The following is a 14,488-nucleotide window of genomic DNA, read 5'->3' on the forward strand; positions in this document are numbered from 1 at the left end:
TTAAATTTCTAGTTTATTAATATTAGACTCTTAGTATTTTGCACTCATTAACTCGTTTAGTACAAAGGTTAAAAAACTTAGGTGGACACGTGTCACAAAATTAGCCAACAAGTGAATTCTAATTTTGAATATAATTGAATTTCTTCTAAGCTTTGACTTTAATTATATATATATATATATAGATTGTGTGTATATATGAAAACTTTACCTTCTACATTATGCATTATTATTAGGAAAATATCAACTAATACCTTAAGAGCATTGATTTATTAAATATTTTAAAAAAAATTTATAGGAAAAGAAAAAAGTTACTAGCTTTTTTGACAACATTTTGTATTTTTCATAAAAATGATATTACAAGTTTTCTAAAATGTTTCATTAACAAATGCCCTAAGGGCATCTGTTAAAAATAACTTTTATTATCATTATGTTTGTATATGGAATTATGCATTCTACCATATAAAGAAAATATGACATTACTAAGATTCTAATGATGAGTTTAAATATATAATTAAATTTAAATTCAATAAAAAATATTTTAGAATAATGACATAAAAAATTATGATACCTTCTCAAAAGCTTATGTGACACCACACACACACATATAGACCAGATATATGACATACTATTAATTATGAAGTTAACTAAAAGTCAAATGACTTTAATTTTATATATATTATAGAATATTTTAGGTATTGGACGTTAGATTATCTAGTTAAATTTAAATATAGATCATATGATTAAATTCAATTATTGTTAATTAGTGATAGATTATAACATACTGATCAATGTAATTACATTGATCAAAATGTTATAATCTACAATGTAATTACATTGATCAAAATGTTATAATCTATCTTTAATTAAGAAATTCAGCAAAAAAAAGAAGAAGATTTAATTAAGAAATTCAAGTTACAATAATTAACTGTGCCCAAATTTTAGCAGCTATAAGAACCTATCATTAACTCCTTTTTGTTTTTTCCTCCATTCATTTTGAAAAACTTCACCATGTTTCTGGTGCATGTTACCTCTCTCTCACAAGAGGTCCACCCCCTTGTGAGAGAGAGATAACATGCACCGGAAATATATAATACCTTCTCCTTCAATTTCAACTATGTCATTTTGTCCAAAATAAACTGTGCTAATCTATCTTTAATTCCCATAAAAAAAAATCTATCTTTAATTAGTAAGTCAATGCTCCGTAATTTCATGGGGAAGCAGCCCATATCACAAAGAAACCCTCTTTAATTATAAAGTCAATGCTCCGTAATTTCATGGAGAAGCAGCCCATATCACAAAGAAAAAGAAACCGTACACGCTTCCCCATTCATTATATTAGTGGTTAGTTTGTGCAATGCATGGAACCCTAAAATAAAAATAAAAAGTATTTATTTTACTTAAAAGGTCTATTACTTAACTTATAAAAAATGTATAACTTAAAAATGAATGAAAATAAGTAATTTTTTTATTCAATATAATGGTTTAAAAAAAATTCTTTTTCTTTCATATTATTGGTTTCGCATAACACGTACATATATTAATAATAAATTAATATTCTGTATTTTATTGTTCCATTGGAGGATAATAAAAAAAAAATGATCATAATAATAATAACAATCAAGTTTGTGAAAGTCATTAATAAGTTGTATGTAGAATATTGAAACAAAACCTACAGATGAAAATGATAATAAGAATCGTACATTGATAATAGTTTTTAAGTTGTATGTAGTGACTTCCGTGCATTTACTTTTATATTTTAGCATTGCTTTATTATCTATATATATAAGAGCGAGTCCTAACAGGAGTCACTATCTCTCTTTTTCTTAATCCTAAAGTTTTTTTTTTATTTTTTTATGTGACTATAATTTTTTTTAATTAATTCAAATTAAAAAGTATAAATAAAAATGTTAATGTGGAAAAGAGGTCAACCAAAAGTCAAAGTTTCGGTTACTCTTGTGATACACGAGATAGTTAAATAAAAATTAAAAATATTTATTTTGTTGAAAGGTTTATGACTTGACTTATAAAAAATGTATAACTTGAAAATGAATGAAAATAAGTAATTTTTTTATTTAATATAATGGTTTAGAAAAATTCTTTTTCTTTCATATCATATGTTTCACATAACACATGCAGATATGAATAATAAATTAATATTCTATTTTTTATTGTTTGATTGGAGGATAATAATAATAATGATAATAATAATAATAATAATCAAGTTTGTGAAAGTCATTAATAAGTTGTATGTAGAATATTGAAACAAAACCTACAGATAACAATGATAATAAGAATCCTACATTGATAATAGTTTTTAAGTTGTATGTAGTGACTTCCGTGCATTTGCTTTTATATTTTAGTATTGCTTTATTATATATATAAGAGAGAGTTCTAATAGGAATTTCCCTCTTTCTTTTTCTTAATCCTAATTTTTTTTTACGTGACTCTTTTTTTTTTTTTGAATTATATCAAATTAAAAGTATAAATGAAAAATGTTGATATAGAAAATTGTAGAGAGGTCAACCAAAAATCAAGGCTTCGATTATATATATATATATATATATATATATATATAGACTAACTTTTTTTTTTTAGAAGAATTTATTATATTAACTTGATGGAACATAATCTTGGTTTTATTGAACAAATAGTTTTCATATAGTAATTTATATGACAATTTTGCACAATTTATTCAAAAGAATGTAATTTTTGAAATATTTTTTATTTAGTCAAATAGAATTAAAATACAAAGCTTGCAAGCAAGTTGTAGCTAAGAGCATCACCAATGGATTGGGCATATTCCAAATGTAGGCTTATTTTACAATTGAGGCCCAAAATGTACACTCTATTAGATGTTGTAAACAAGCACTATTGCAAAGAAAATTACAATTGTATTACAGTGCGATTCTAAACTTAGAATCGCACTATAGCTCAATGGTAAAAAATATATTGATATTTTATGTATTTTCTCTCTCCACGGTCTAATATCTCTCTCTCTCTCTCTCTCTCTCTCTCTCTCTCTCTCTCTCATTCTGACTCTCACTTCATCTCTCTCTCCATGTTCAAAGTTTGCACCAGTGTTGGAGCTTGAGGTAGAAGACCTTGGAGTCGCCGGTGGTGACGGAGGGGATGAGTCTGGTGTCAAGGAGCTTGAGGATTTGGTCGCAGACGTTGGAGAGGCCTGGGTGGCAATCTGGTTTCCGGTATGAATTTTGTTGTTGTGATCTAGTTTTGTCGCAGACCTTGGATTTTTTGTTGACGACGGTGGGTTGTGAGTTTTGACAATGGTAGAGATCGGTGGGTGGTGAGATTGGCGTGGCGGAGATCGGTGGGTGGCAAGATTGGTGGAGCTGTGGTGGCTGTGGCGTTGTGATCGGCGTGGGTGTTAATGGTTTTTTTTTTCCTGGGTTTGCTGGTATATGTGATCGGCATTGTGGTGGTGGCATTGTGATCGACGTGATGTTTTTTTTTTTCTTCGATTTGGGTTGATATGGATGATGGAGGAGTTGTGTGGAAGAGTTGAGTTGATATGGATGATGGAGGAGGAGTCTGGAAGAAGGTGAAAAGTAAAGTAATAGAGGATTCTAGAAGGTACACGTGTAGAGGATAAAATTGGGAAAAAAGAAAAAAGAAAAAAAATTTTTATTGTGAAGATATATTATTTTAATGAGTAGAATAGAAAAATAAAAGTTGAGATGTTGGGTGTATTGGAAAATGGTATTGTATAATTGATAAAGTAGTTTTTTGGGATGGTAAAATATGATAGAATTGGAATGACCAATGTTGATGCTCTAGCGACCTGAAATTACAGCTGCAAAAGCGACATGATAATTAAATACTGATATATATATATATATATATATATATATATATATATATTTATTTATTCATTTATTTATATATAAAGAATTCCCCTATTTCAATTGGACTTTTATGTGGCTCAAAAATACCCTCATTAATGAAGGGTAATTTCATTTAGAAATAGGATCATAAATGTCAAATAAAATTTTTTATTTTGAATTAAAAAAAAAATTCCTAAAATTTAGAATTTTTTTCCTTCATGCTCAAAAAATAAATTACAGTTATGGCTTATCTCTAAATTTTATTTTTTTTATTTGTTTGAAAAAATCTAAATTATAATAGAAGAGCCTCTAGGCACATACAACATGCGTGCTTAGAGGCTAGTATATATATGTGCGTGTGTGTGTGTCCACAACAAATTCTATGTGGCAGGTTATTATTGATTGGAAAAAAAAAATGTTAATGGTAAGTTTAAAAAAAAAAATGTTACTAGTAAGTTTAAATTAGAATTAATAACAACTTACCACTTATAATTTGTTGTATAAATATTATAAAAATGTAGTAGAAGTAACACTTCTCATCACTAAATTGGCAAGTTATAAATGATAAAAAATAAAACAATGTCGATGGTAGGCCAGCAACTTAAAAAATTGAATTGTAGCAAAATTTGTTGTAAAAATGTTATGGACATATCATTTCTCAATTAAATATTATGTATTTAACATTTTAACGATTGTAAAATTTAGGCGAAAACCACATTTTCGTCCCTACATTTTCACGTGATTTCCACTTTGGTCCCTATTTTTTTTATTTTCACCACTTTTACTCTCTATTTAGAAAAACGTCATCTATTTTAGTCTTTTCTATCAGTGCCCTAACGGCAAAGTCCTATGAGGCAGACAGAACTATTAAAATAAAAAAAAAAAATTTTATTTGGGCATTAAAAAATTCCTTGTCAACATCTAAATTAAAAAAATTAATTTAAACTAAATAAAAAAAAGTAAAAACAGAAATAAAAACCAAAAACTACATAAATTGAGATCTAAGTGTATCTTGAACAAGAATACAAACCTAGATCTAAAAACACAAAATTAAAATCCAAAAATCACAAACCCATAAAATAAGAACAGAAAATAAAACTATAGATCCACATTAAATTAAACATGAACAAGAAATTAAACATGAAAACAAAATTTAAAACCTAGAAAACTCAAACCTTAGAGCCGAAATCCAAATTTAGAATTCATGCCAACACTAAGAGTAGTGCCAATTTGTAGGCTCAAACGGTCAAACTAAGAGATTTAACAGTCAACGTACCAAAAATCACTCATCGGCTACTTTCGTCATCACTGAGAGCCAGCTCGGCTGCGGCTGAAAGTTGACGTGCCGTTGCTGTTGGTGGGAGGAGGGTCGAATCAAGGCCGCTAGGGCTCGCTTCACTAGATCACCTTCCATGCTGCCGATTCGGATGAGGGAGTTGGTCATCGCCGATCTACGAGCATTGAGTTTGTTTAGCAGATCCGAGTGTGAGTGCGAGTGGGAACTAGTAATGTAGCCGTGGGTATGGTGGATTTTGGAGTGTTTTGTGGTGTGGGTTGTTGCTAGGTTGTGGGGGTAATCTGGTGATGGTGGCGTGGTGGTGGGTCTGCCTCTCTTTCCTCTCTCCAGTTCTCTTAACTCTCACCGTGTCTCACCCTCTCTTTTGCTTTGATTTCTGAATATCAGCTTCATTGGGGTTTGATATTTTGTTGCTTTTGCTAGGGGGTTCGTGTGTTGTTCTATATGCTTAGATCCCTGTTAATAGTTCGGGAAAGATTGTTTTGAGCATGGAATGTTGATCTTGTTCTTATTTAATTCCTTGTTTATGTTTATTTTGATGTGGATCTTATGTTTAATTTTGTTCATGTTTATTTTGATGTGGATCTTATGTTTAATTTTGTGATCTTATTTTTTGAGTTATTCGTGATTCTTGGATTTTAATTTTGTGTTCTTAGATCTGGGTTTGTGTTCTTGTTCAAGACACACTTAAATCCCAATTCATGTGATTTTTGATTTTTATTTCTGTTTTTATTTTTTTATTTAGTTAAAATTAATAAATTAATTTTTTAAATTTAGATGCTGACATGGTAATTTTTTAATGTCAAAATAAAATTTATTATTATCATTTTAATAGTTCTGTCTGTCACGTAAGACTTTACCGTTAGGGCATTGATTAAAAGGACTGAAATGGATGGTGTTTTTTTAAATAGGGAGTAAAAGAGGTAAAAATAAAAAATAAGGATCAAAGTGAGAATCGCGTGAAAATGTAAGGATGAAAATGTAATTTTCGCTTAAAATTTATTATGAAAATTGTTGTGTGGTTAGCATTATTTATTGTTTATTCTTCTTCTTCTTCTTCTTTTTTATTTATTAATTTTTATTTATATTTTTTTTTGAGGAAGCACTATTTATTGCTGAATAGAAAATGTCAAAATATTAAAAAGGGGTGAAAGCTGTCAAACGTACAAATCTTTGAGTTTTAAGTGGGACCCACTTTCTTTTAGTTTAAAATGACAAAAAAGTAATATGTACTATATGGACATAAGTAGGGGTGTTCGCGGTGCGGTGTGATTTTGGGCTATTTTTAGTACTGCACTTTGCGGTGCGGTTTAGCTAAAACCATAACTGCACCGCACCTTATTTTTGCAATCACATATGCGGTGCAATATGGTGCGGTGCGGTTTGGTTTAAAGTTTAGCCAAAACCATAACCATACCGCGTCTCATTTTTGTGGTCACATATATGGTGAGTGTATAAGATACGGTTTGAATGATTTGAAGTTAATATATTTTTCAAATTTTAAGCTTTTTTTGCCCAGCTCAAAACTAATTTTTCCCTTTGTTTTGGTCCAAATTTTAAACTATTGACCTAGTTTTTCTTTATTTTGGGCTGACTTTCCTAATCAACACTTGCTAGGGTTATTAAACTTTTTTTTTTGGAAAACTAGGGTTATTAAAATATTAATAATATATTTAATATTAAAAATAATTAAATATATTAATATATAAAGAGGGTGCGGTGCGGTGCAGTTTGTGTGGTTTTCTTATTATAAAATTACAAACTGCACTGCACCAACCGCACTGCACCATGCGGTGTGGTGCGGTTATGCCATTTTACGGGCGATTTTGGTGCAGTTTTTGCGATTTGTGCGGTTTGGTGAACACCCCTAGACATATGGACTTTTCCCAAACAATGGAGAGACTTTCTCATTTGTGTGAGGGGGTAAAATTGAGATGAAGATAATTGAGAGGGGGCAAATTGCTTTTAAGCATTATTTATTACCCCCTGGCTCCGCCAGTGGATAAAGCCATATCGGTTGGGGAAAATGAATTTTTATCTTATTTTTTTTTAGTATATAACGATGTTCATATTTTAAAACTATTTTGTAGAATGTTCATATTTTTAAAACTCGATTATAATAAAATTGAGTTTTGTATAAAACTTTATATTCTCAAAATTAAGTTATATATATATTTTTAAGGGAAACTCGACATTGTCAATATTGAGTTCCACTTATAACTCAATTTTTTTGAAATCGAGTTTCAAAACAGAGATATAATACTTAATAGTTTCAAAACATGAATATTATGCTAGATATTTTAAAAAATAAGAGTAAAACTTCATTTTCCCCCATATAGGTACACCTAAGAATTAATATTGAAAAAATGTATCTCTACTACATGCATACCTTGCTTTGATCTCTTGGATTATTATTGTATAGTCTCGGACTATGTTCACTTTCTCTTACAAAGGGATGGGTACCACTCATCATGGGGTCCACCTTTCTGTGACAGAGGGAGTTTAGTCGGGCACTATACAATAATTTTCCCTCTCATCCGTATCATTTATTTTGCATTAAATGCAAGTGCATATAATTGGACATGATAGTAACAATGTAAATGAAAATCATACACAGTAAATATGGATAAGAAGTGTACAAACAAACACTATCTGAAATCCCAAGACAAAAATGCTCTCTCTCTTTCCTTTGTAGCACCTTGCACATGCTTTTCTTGTCCCACCTAATTAATAAAACCAAAGCAAATTAAAGCAACCTTCCATTTGTAGTTACAAAATTCCTACATTGCAATTTGCAATGGAACTAGTACTCACTGACTACACCTCTGCCTTCTATGGCTAGCTTGCCATAAAATAAAGGGATAGGTAGGTTTATCTTCAGAAACCAAACGCCAAATCTGTCGACCTTTGGCCAAGACACATGTTGTCATTATAGATGGGTTGATCAAGTTGTGCTTGCTCATAAAACATTCCATATTTAGTGAAAAACAAAATTATTCTGTCGACCTTTCTGTGGGTTGGAAAGATCCATAACAGGAAAAATTCCAAAACATAAAATTAGTTATGTGTCATCTCAATTTTCCAGATTGAGACGAGGACATGTGATTTGACAATAACAAGAGTTAATGTGATCTGATTTACTACATGGCATGGTTTTGTTTTTTAAATATATCCTTCTCTAATTTCTACAAAATGCAGATCTAAATTTGATTGCAAATTTTTTGATTTGGACAACTTTCAATTAGATTGGACTGCTGTATAGCCTCTTGCATAAGTTTTTTGAGAAACACTTTGGTTGATCGTAGCTTGTTACAGTTTATATATAAGAGTCATGGGATCCTTGCCAATTTGGTTTTTTTTTTTTTTTTTTGAAAGACAGTTTCTTCATCTTTTGGTTATTATTAGAAATTGGAATTTCACTTTTGTATAATTTCCATAATATATCTATCATTTTCCAATTCTTATTTCTTGCATTGTGTCTTGCACTGGATAATGGATATAAAGTAACATTATAGGGGTGGGTGGGTTGGTTCCTGTAATTTATTGCTCAATTTTCCATCCTGGAGGTGATGAAGTCGTCAGGTCGCAATTTGCTAACTAGCAAAACCTGGTGTGCATCATCAATATGAAAAAAATCTTGTATGCGTACAACATCCCTCTCTCAGCCAAGTAGGCCCCACACCTGTGGGGCTCACTTGGCTGGGAGAGAGATGTCTCATGCACTAGGCGCATGAGATATCCTCTCATATGATACCATCAATACTCAGTAAAATTGACAAGACCTGGCTGATCCACCACCTACGAACGTTAGTGTGCATCATCAATACTCAGTAAAATTTTCGATAATGTAAACTACAGTATTTTGGCTACGCGCAATGCTAGAATGGCGCCATTTGGTAAGTTCCATGTGCGTCCCAAGTCCAAACGCTCATTTCATTTGTAGAGATCCATAGCGCTGGAGCATTTTTAACGTGTAATTTTTTTTTTTCTATTCTAGTATAATAATTAGTATTATTTTCGTACGGTGCACAATTTGATAAAAATTCATATGGAAATTCAAAAAATTAAAAAAAAAAAACTAAAATTAAATTATTAAATAAATAGTGTGGGTGAATTGGGCTGATGGACTGAGTCGACCATACAAGAAAAGCTTGACACGAAGCCCATGGCCCATTGAAGGTAGTGAGTTTGGGATACCATGGAAAGACTGTCCCAAATTTTCTCATATCTAACCCAACCACTATCCGAGCATTAGGAGTTCAGCACAGCCCTAATTGAGGGGTCCTTTTAGAGTGGGGAGTCTGAAACAGTTATGGAGGAACTCTATACGCAGTCTAAAAGAGGCCGGTAACCGAAAAACAACGATTATGACAAGAATCCATTATTGAGCCTTAATCGGCATTTGGAACAAGTTTTTTGAGGTCTAAAAAAGTTATAACACCAAGGCCCAAAAATAGCACAATGAGTGCACTCTATGGAAAATAAGAAAACAAAAGGGTTGAGCTCACCACAAAAAGGGGATGGTAGGTTCAAGTCCATTAAAAGGATTTAAAGTCCAACACCCATGAAAGGATAGGCCTTAAGGCCCATGAAACGAAGGGAAGAAAGGAAAAATCCCAAAAAATCGAAAGGGAATCCAATGGTATGAACTGGGCCGGGATACCGGAGACTGCGAGGGGCTCAGGATCCTCGAAACATGTAGAACAAATAAGATTGAGATAGCTCAAAAAGAGTGCGAAGAAGCACAAGGAACGAAGAACAGAAACGTCCCTCTCAACCACCCAATGATGTAGAAAGGAGCCAGAAGGCTTGGAGAGTAACAATTCGTGAATAAGGGGTTGGTACCTCGGGAAGCCCAGCAAAAAGAGCCATGAAGGGAAGTACCTAGGAAAACTTTCAATCTGACAGGGATGGAATCGGCCCATCTGAGAAAATGACAAAAGGAAAAAACAGCTCAAAAAGCTAAGTTTGAAAAGGTAAGGATTAGAAGCCTTGAAAGAAGAAAGGTTGAAGGTCAGCTCTCTAAGGACATCCTAGAATGGAAAATCAGTAAGAAGCTTTTGGTAGAAAAGCACCAAAATAAGAAAATTATGAGAAATAAGGAAGGGACTAGCCATTAAAGCCACTGGCACAACAGGGGCTTTGGTACCCAGGGGAGCAGAGGAAGTGAACTAGTGGTATCCCGGAACCCTGAAATGACACTATAAAAGGGGAATCAGTCAATAGTGAAGGGGACATTCAGCAACAATAAATCAAAATAGAATCTTTGAGAAAACTCTCAAGGAAAGTATTGAAAGAAAGAAAAATACTATCCGGTATCCTAAAAATAGCCACTATAGAACATACTTGGATTCAAAGGGATTCAAACTTTTCAAGTCTTAGAGGCTTAGAGAACCATCTAAGTCTATAATTTTTGAGTTCATTTGGATCTTGTAACACTTCTTAGTGAGCAAGTTGTAATTCACAATTAAGAAAAGACAACGAGATATCTTACATCATTTTTTTAAGGATCCCCATCATTTATTCTGTATCTTTGCTTTATCACATTGCTCATTTATTGTTTTATGATGTTCAATACATGCACGTTCCTTGTTTGCTAGTGTGTGTGTATTGTAGGATTCTTGCTCTGCATACCACTTGGTTCGTAATCAGCCCATTTAGCTACGATGAGCCAAGTCCAGTCCCTTAACACCATAACTAAAAGGCCCAGGGTCCTTGCTTCTCCTTGCTTCTATTTTGGGCCTGGACATTTGTCAAAAAAGGACCCTCACAAAGTTTCAAGGGAATCTTCTGAATTTGTAAGGATCCCTTGGGATTCTGAGAGTGTGGGAATACGTGAGTGAGTGAGAATAAAAATGATGGTCACCCCACTCACGGAGGGGTATAAAAGGAGGTCTAGGCCATAGTTCAGGGGGTTGGAAAAAAGTGGAAGAAAGTGATAAGAGAGAAACTGGGGAAAAAGAGGGAAGAGGTAAGAAAATAAGGGTGAGACTTAAGATGGAGACTTAATGGTCGGAGGGAAGGAGACTAGGTCGAAGTTGGAGCCCCGTAGGTAGGATTGAGATTTAACCCCCTAACAAATAAGTTGAGGGCCCAAGTACTTGTACTTATGTCAGGTCCTTGCCGCTCACGAATAATAATAATGAATTATAAAATAAGTAAATGATTTCAATAAAAAAATTACTTTAATTTTTGATCGTTTAGATTCTAAACTTTATCAGTGTTAATCTATTTTTATATTTTAAAATTCATTTTGTATTTTGTGTTAATTTCTTAATATAAGATATGGAAAGAGTTTGATCATTCTTATTTGAGTTATGTTTAATCTATGTTTTAATTAGCACAAACAATTTTAGAAAAAAAAAGCACAAACAATAATAATAAATAAAATAATTCCTCAATACCAATTTTTTCCTAGTGATAACCTAATTGGAAAAAATAACACACTCACAAATTAAATATAATAACCAAATTTGAAAATCAAAACATACACAGGAGTTCAAAATTTGAGAATATAAAAAAATAAATAAAACCTACATAAGAGAACTAAGAACTTAAATAAGTGTCTATTGTTTTGCTTTTTGTAGTAAACTTCCTTTGGCATAATATCTTGTATGCAAATTCAAAAGCAAAAAACAATAAGTAAGATGGATTTATTAGTCATGAGCTTTGTAACTTAATATTCTAATAAAATATTAACTTAATAAGATGCAATTTAAGGAAAAAAAAAACGTGGGTTGTGTCATGTGTGGGATTTAAGTTTAGAAAATTTGTATAATATACTTTTAGTTTGAATATATATAGAGGATATAGAAGTAAAGAGTATAGAAAAAATTTTAATTTCCCTTATTTTTGTTTAGTTGGGAGTGAAAAAGTAAAGGGATGAAAAAAGTGATTTTGTATAAATTTACTCATATGCCCTTATTAAAAAATGGTGCCCAATTGAAACAAGAAAGTGACAAACAACCAAAAAAATACAATTATCCAAATTTATTAAAAAATAAAAATCTTGTCTAGAAAATAATGGACAAAGTTTAACTACAAAATAGTTTGTAGACAAAGGAACAATATATGTTTAGTAGAGAGCAATATATGTTCAGTAGACAAAGGAACATCAGGGTGCAGCAAAGCCCAATAGCGCTGAAGCAGCCCAAGATCCAATGGCCATGATTTACAAGGAGGAAGTGGGCTGGGTTGCAGAGTGTTTAGGCCCAAAGAGTGGGCACTGGAAGCGAATAGCAAGGGAGAACCGGCCCACAAATGGTAATGAGCAACAAAGCCCAAGTGATGACAAGCCTATAGTCCAATGCAAGCTAAAACGTGAGAGCCCGGTTCCTTTGAAGGAGTTGGAATTAAACCTCACTGAAGCTAAACGCAGTAAAGGGCGAAGAGAGAATAGAGCAGCTGGGAAGGAAAACACAAACACGGATGGCGGAGAGGCGGCGACTACGATGCAGTGCCGCCGAGCTCAATGAGTTTCCTAGTGTGGAATTGCCGGGGTCTGGGATCACCCCCAACGGTTCGAACTCTCACCGACGAGGTGAAGAAAAAAAACCCGATCTTGGTCTTTCTATCGGAGACCAAAGCGAGCTTAAGCAAGATGAAGGGATTCCAAAGCAAAATAGAGTATACGGAGGGGATTATTGTGCCGAGTGACGGTAAAAGTGGGGGATTAGCTATGATTTGGAAGAAAGGATCTAAAATAAGGTTGAAGAGTTGCTCAAATTCTCACATCGATGTCGTGGTGGAGGGCGATGCGGGACAAGCTCCGTGGCGAGCTACTGGGTTCTACGACCATCCTGATTCGGGTAAGAGGAAAATTTCTTGGAGTTTATTAGAAGCTTTAAGTAGACAATGTAATATGCCTTGGGTTGTTTGTGGGGATTTTAATGAAATAACCCCATGCTGAAGAGAAGCTAGGTTGGGTGGAGAGGGATGCAACTTTGATGAGGGATTTTAGGGAATGCCTAAGCAGGTGTGGGTTGTTAGATTTAGGTTTTGTGGGGCAGAGGCATACTTGGTGTAATGGTCGGTTGGGGGAACAGAGGACACTAATTAGATTAGATAGAGGAGTTGCTAATGAAGCATGGAGGAAAATGTTTCCGGAGGCTAGTGTCCACCATTTGGCCATGTCTGCTTCAAATCACTGTATGATTGTACTATATCTGAAGAGGACAAGTCCAAAAAGACCTGCGAAGCTAAGGTTTATGTTTGAAGCTATGTGGACCCGAGATGAGAGGTGTAGGCAGGTTATTGAGGACGCTTGGGATCCTCTCCGTGATGATACGGATTACCAAATCCATGAGAGATTAAGGAGTTGTCAAGACCATTTGCAAAGTTGGAACAAGGAGGTCTTCGGTAATGTCAACAAAATTTTAAGAGTAAAACAGAATAGATTACAGGAACTTGAAGCTTTAAATATGTAGCATGAGACTGCGGAGGAGATAGAGGGGTTGAGAAAGGAGATTAATGAGGTGCTCATAAATGAGGAAGTGATGTGGAGCCAAAGATCAAGAGCTTTGTGGATGAAATGCGGAGATCGAAATACGAAATTTTTTCATGCAACGGCAACACAGAGACAGCGGAAAAAAAAAATTGAAGGCCTTTTGGGAGCAGATGGGAAGTGGCATGAAGAGGAAGAAAGGATTGAGGAAATCATTGTGGAGTATTTTGGCAACATATATAGCTTAGAGCATCTCTGTGGGTATGAAGTAAATGTTGAAGGTGTTGAAAGTTGCATTACTCCGAAAATGAACAAATCTTTACTCGAGCTTTTTAGAGTGGAGGAAATCAGATGTGCAGTTAATCAAATGCATCCGACAAAGTCCCCCGGCCTCGACGGTATGTCCCCTTTATTTTTTCAGAAATATCGGGATGTAATAGGTCCTTATGTGACAAAAAGTGTCTTACAAATTCTAAATTTTGGTAGTTTGCCCTGTGTGTTGAATGAGACATATATATGCTTAATCCCGAAAGTGCAGTGCCCTCAGGAAATCACGGAGTTCAGGCCAATCAGTTTGTGCAACGTAATTTATAAGATTGTGTCCAAAGTGTTAGCAAATAGATTGAAAAGAATCCTTCCCAGGGTCATTGGTGAAGCTCAAAGTGCTTTTGTTCCAGGAAGGCAAATCTCTGACAATGTTTTTGTAGCCTTCGAGACTATGCACAGTATAAACATGAAAAGAAAGGGAAAAACAGGTGTAATGGCTGTCAAACTTGATATGAGCAAGGCGTACGATAGAGTCGAGTGGAAGTATCTGGAAGGGGTGATGAGGAAAATGGGCTTTCAAGAAAAATGGATCCAACTCTCCATGATGTGTGTGAAAACAGTGTCTTACTCCATCCTTAT

This window comes from Castanea sativa, chromosome 1, assembly GCF_040712315.1.
Source record: "Castanea sativa cultivar Marrone di Chiusa Pesio chromosome 1, ASM4071231v1".
Taxonomy (NCBI): Eukaryota; Viridiplantae; Streptophyta; class Magnoliopsida; order Fagales; family Fagaceae; genus Castanea; species Castanea sativa.